This window comes from Podarcis erhardii, assembly GCF_964252035.2.
Source record: "Podarcis erhardii genome assembly, chromosome: 3".
NCBI classification, from domain to species: Eukaryota; Metazoa; Chordata; class Lepidosauria; order Squamata; family Lacertidae; genus Podarcis; species Podarcis erhardii.
The window spans coordinates 99,664,267-99,670,266 of NC_138507.1; positions in this window are offsets into that span (position 1 = coordinate 99,664,267).

Sequence of the window (6,000 nt, forward strand, 5' to 3'; positions counted from 1 at the left end):
GAGAAAAAAGCAGTTCATACAAGATATGCAGCAAAAGGGGAATTAAGATTTTTCTTGCAACAATCGTGTTTCATAATTTGGAACAGTGGGAGTAATATAACACCACTTGAACAAAGCTGAATAGCCAACTTAAAACTGATTGCTGTGTGGCTGTTAAGATACCAAAGTATATCACACACTACTTCCAAGATTTTCAATACCTGGAAACCTGCAAATTTCTGAGTAACAACTGGTTCACAGCAACATATAATGAGAATACTGCATCTGCAGTGCAACTGCCAAGCTGATAGTTAGCCCTACTTTGTCATAGGAGCTCCTGTAATAAATAGTGATGGGGAGAACTGAGCTGGAGTTGTTGCTCAATGGAAGTGAGTGTAGACAGCTATGGTGTGAGTTGTTTAGCAGGGAAAAAATACTGTTCATAAGAACTAATGCATTTGGAATGTGACCCTGTGAAATAAAATGTTTCTTGGCCGTGTTGGACTGTTGGCAATAATCAAATCATTCAATTATATGCATTTGCCAGGGGCAAAGATGATCTACTCTGAAATGTTGACTGTTGTCTGACAGAAAAGGCTGGAAAAAGAGGACTGGGCTAGATATCCACATATTTCATGCATTAACTTTTCAAATGGCATCCTTTCTGCACTTGAAAATAATGATTGCAAAAATGACAAATGATATCTAGAGAAATGAGTTATCTGGCAAAAATAACACGTTTCCTAGAAATAAGTGGAACAGCTGGGTTAAGAGTACATACCCTTTCTTCTCTAACTATCCTCGGCTAAGTCCCATGCGCTGCTGAGAGAATTTATTGAATCTTATGAAGACATACTGTTAATGTAAGTAGTATCTTCTGTAAGCTACATGAAGGTAGCTTGCATAGAGTTTATATTTGGTGCTGTAAACGCTGACGACACTAACTCAGTGGTTGCCTGTTTGCAGTTTTAGTGCCCCTAGTATGGGAGGAGTGGTAAGGAAAAGTTGACTTTCTGGAGATGCCATCTGCTGGATAAGATGTAAAGGAGAGATGATAATTACTTCAGTTAATTAAAGACCCCAGGCCATATTTTCTCCATGTAGGTAGTTAATCCAAGTGTTCTGGCAGAGTTCCAGCTCCAGTTATTACATACTGATGGCCTACATTCGCTTTCAAGAGCAATATGGAATGTGTCCTTCCTTGCCATAATGCAGATTCTGCACTAGAGAAGCTAGAAGAAACAGCATAGTTAATATTAGAGCTTAAACACAATCTGCTGCTCAATGGACAGCAAGAACAGTTCATAGCATCATAGAAGGATACAATTTTAGAGTTGGAAGGGATACAATGCCCTGCAATGCAGGAATCTCAACTAAAGCATCCACGACAGAAGAAGAGTTTGGATTTGATATCCCGCTTTATCACTACCCTAAGGAGTCTCAAAGCGGCTAACATTCTCCTTTCCCTTCCTCCCCCACAACAAACACTCTGTGAGGTGAGTGAGGCCGAGAGACTTCAAAGAAGTGTGACTAGCCCAAGGTCACCCAGCAGCTGCATGTGGAGGAGCGGGGAATCGAACCCGGTTCACCAGATTACGAGTCCACTGCTCTTAACCACTACACCACACTGGCTCTCAGAGCATGATGTACAGGTGTACCTACTCAGAAGGAGGAAGAGGATATAACTGGCCAGACAGCAGCACTTCTGAAAATATAAACTTTGTATTGCAAAGGTTACTGTACTTAACTTACTACTAGCAAGCTGACCAGGAGGTGGTCATTTGATTGCTTCATTTGCATTCCCAGAACAGCAAGGGAACACCCGTTATTACTCATGGGGACGCTGGATGTGAAAGTGTGGCCCACACTATTGCCAGTGTACATGAAAATCTCAAATGAGAATCATTTATGTGAGGGGAAAGCACAACATCTAAAGAAGCCAGGGCTATTGTTATCCATAAGAGTTTATTTTAAATGTTTTATTCCCGATACGGGAGTCACTCAAAAGCCTATCCTGTGACACCACAGTACATAAATGAACATTTCAAAGTTCTTTACCACATGTGCCATCCCAATCAGATGCAGCTATCTGCATGCTAGCACTACCTTCAGAACTGGGGTGCCAACCTGAATGAAATATTGTGGGGGCCCAGGTAAGCCCTGCCCCACATAATCGATCACATGACACAATGCGCACATATCAACTTTGCAGGGGCCCAGCTAGCCTCAAATATTTTATTGTGGGGGCCGAAGACCCCACAGCCCCTAGAAATTGGCTCCTTTGCTTCAGAGGAATATGCAGTTCCGGTAGCCAAATATTAAACATAAGAGTGGAGGTGGGGGCAAGCTGCCCAAACGTCACTTGGAGTGCCATAATTTCTACATTTGGCCTAAGAGAAATTTAGTATCCGAGACAATCTGGGCAAGTCCAAGGTTGTGTACAGATAACTTTTCAGATATGTGGAAGTGGCACTTCCTGTAGCACACATACCTGTATTTCTCTCAAGTCATGGTGTTTGTCATGTCACATCAGTACTACAGTTGTCTAAAAATGTTCAAAAGGTGCCTGGAGAAAATGTAAGATGGCTCACAGCAGCCCAAGCCAGTGCGGTGTTACAAATATGTATGAATGCTGCCGGCACTTGTTCAATAGTGTCTATGAGATTACTTGTGATGAGCAATCCCTACCCCAGGCTTATTTAGTACAACAAAGGATGCGTGTGTATCTACTATTTATCATGTAGTCCTAGAAAGAAAGAAAAAACAATGAACCAGGTTACATTCTTCTAACTTAGCAGTGTTCCGCCATGTCAAGAATGCTTCCTTGCTTAAATTAAAAACAAAACAAAACATATATTTTAAAAGGGTCCACTTGAAAGAAGATTCTGTCTAAACACCAGGAAGAACTTTCTGACAGTAAGCGCTGCTTGTTGTAGACTCTCCTTTCTTGTATATTTTCAAGCAGAGGTTGGATGGCCATCAGTCATTGATGCTTTAGCTGAGATTCCTGCATTTCAGGGGTTTGAACTACAAGACCCTCAATGCCCCTTCCAACTCTACAATTCTATGATTTTCATATTCAACAACATTTTCTTCAAAGGTTTCTGTGGAAGTGAACTTGACTAGGCCAGAAGCCTTTTGAGGGAGAAATTTTTCTCCTGGAGATGAAAACTGTTTGAAGGAGGGATCACTCACTGCCTGTAGAGTTTTTGTCTTGGAGAAACAACCTTTGCAGTATTTTAGTTCCCCAAGCCCTGAAAGTCCTGTGTGGTATACATGCAAACCGTGAGAAGCAAAACCTTTCTCAAACCAGTTTCAACTCTGTTAGAAATGCCACCTTCCTTAATTTCACACCACTGCAGTTAGAAATTAAGAACAAGCGTCTCCCTCTGCAGCAAGACTCTTACTGCCCTTGATAGTGATCAAGCTGTCAGCTCAGGGTTAGCATCACCACCACAGCTGAGAGAGATGATTCAATTAAAAAATAAATAAATTTATTATTAATTTTCCAATATTACTGTAGTTTTGCCAATTATACAGACTGGAGACATGCTTCCATTGGTTGGCTAGAATTGTTGTCTGTATATAGCCTTTGGTGATATTTGAATAGTGTTCCTCTTTTTTATATAACCCATTCGCTGTTTATATAAATGCTTACTTCCTTTCCCCTCAAAGCAACTCCTTCTGCTTGTATTCCTGGATATGTGCTTTCTAATTGCCACTGCTTCACTTTACAGCTTTTGTTCTTTTAGATTGCAGCATTTACACATCACATCTAATTTAGATTGCCTAGAATGACAACCAATTGTTTAAATGTATTCTGCACTTCACACTCTTGTTACAGATCTCATGTAATATGTGCATTCTTCTGAAAAAAAAACTTCCAGAAGTACATTCCATATAATTAAGGAAGGATGGGATTTACGCACAGAGAACAAAATGATCCTTAAAAAAATTATGCTAGCTAAGATCAGGCTTGTTAATAGGCACTTGCCTATGGCAAGTAAGTTTTGCCTCCGGGTACCAAAACACAGAGATTTTTTTCTTTTAAAAATAAATAAATGAAAGAATATGTTCATCCTTCTTCCAGGTTATTTATGTGCCAAAAATGAATGGGCAGGTGTACCAATACAAAGATTAGTGGCCTAATATTTTTGAAGACTGATTTGTTTATCATGTCTACACCACCAAAATGAATTCAATATGGGACATGAAAATAACTGGGCGGGGGGGGGGGGGAGGCCAGTGGAAATTTTGGCAATAACTGTTATATCACAGGAAAGCAATTTGCAGTTCAAGGGCCTCATATACCCCTCAGCACCTCTTGAAATTTCCATCTTCTTTTCCATTCAGGTTCTTTCTTTCCCCATGTGTCCCCCACCCTCTGGTTTTGAAGTGTCCCCCCTCTTTCTATGTAATCTCAGAACAACTGGAAGAGGCAGTATTAAGTTAAAAAATAAATTTATTTGTTTGTTTTAATTTTTCTGGGTTGCATGGTTTGGGGTAGCTTCTGTCTAGCTTCTGCCATGTGTGTGCATAGCACACTGAAGCCAGAGACATTATAGTTCACTAGCCAAAGTTGGGCATCAGATGGAACTGTGGTTAAAGAAGGAAACTTTTGAGCTCTTCTTTGGCATGAAAGAAAGAAGGGGAGGGGAAGGAGGCAAGCCATAGGCTCACCATGACAATTTCTTGTAGCAAGAATTTCTTGTATCATGGTTTCTCATCTGAATTGAACCATTGTGCTAAAGTAACATGTGCAGCCCAATTCCACACATTCTTAGTCAAAAGTCCCGTTGAGTTTTGTGGGGAATTCTGCTTTAAAAAAAGTGTGAATAACATTGCTGCCTTAATTATGAATCCATCTTAATATTAGATAACGATCCACATTTTGAGCAATGATTTCAAGAACTGCTACTAGAATTATCACTTGTGTCAACATCCATCTAAATGGTCACACCACAATACATTTAGCTCAACAACAGTGACATTGAAAAAGATTCATACTGGACAATAAATTAGGTAAACGAATGAAAAGGAGTATTAAAAATAGAGAACAGTTTATTTATAGAAAATGCTGATTATTCAACTGAAAGTACAGTAACAGCAAAAGGGAAGTTAGCTAGGAGAAGCAGTAAGAATGCATTAAATCAACAGCAGGAATCAGTTACGAGATCCATGCTTTCCAAAGGATATCAAAGTGTTAAAAGGAGAGTTCCTTACATTTCCATTCTAAGCATCATCAGAAAAAAGTACATTAACTGGACATTGATGTTTCAGGTCAACCAAGTTAATTCAGGAAAGATTCTGGTCCACTCATGGATATTTTATGGACTTAAAGGCTGTTGGTGACTTGGTCATAACTTCAGTGATTTAATTTCCAGGTACTTTACAGTTCAAATTACATATTTTAAATGTGCAGCATACCATTTTGCAGAATAGTATCCTCTTTTTAACCGCTATTCTGTTAACACAATTTTTCATTAAAGATTCCTAAACAAGTTGCAGTGATAGTAGAAAAACAGAAGATGAAAACAAAACCTTAGTATTAAAAAAATTAACATTTTCCAGTGAACATTTTTTTAATTTAAAGAAATAAAACAAAATGTAGAGCTGTTCTAAAGAAACATTATTATCCATAAGATATGTACAGTAAATAAAATATCCATTCTTCACTGTAAATGTAAACAGTGCTCAATCCAGTCCTCTGTAGGCACAGCAACTATGAATAGAGAGATTCTCATAAAGTATGTAATCATGGCTGAATCTCTCTGCTCCTCATTTTTCCAGTCTTAAGTTCAGTTCTCCACATCATCTAATTGGGTTTTTAAAGTCCCCATCATCATTTTAGTGTGAATATCTCCTAATATGCATATGTTTGCAAACAATTTTCCACAATGTACATATGTTTGCAAGCAATTTCCCCAATATAATATTTGCGTATACATTATTTTAATGAATATATGCATTTTTATGCACACATTACTCAAGTAAATTTCTAAAACATTTTGTGACCTTGCA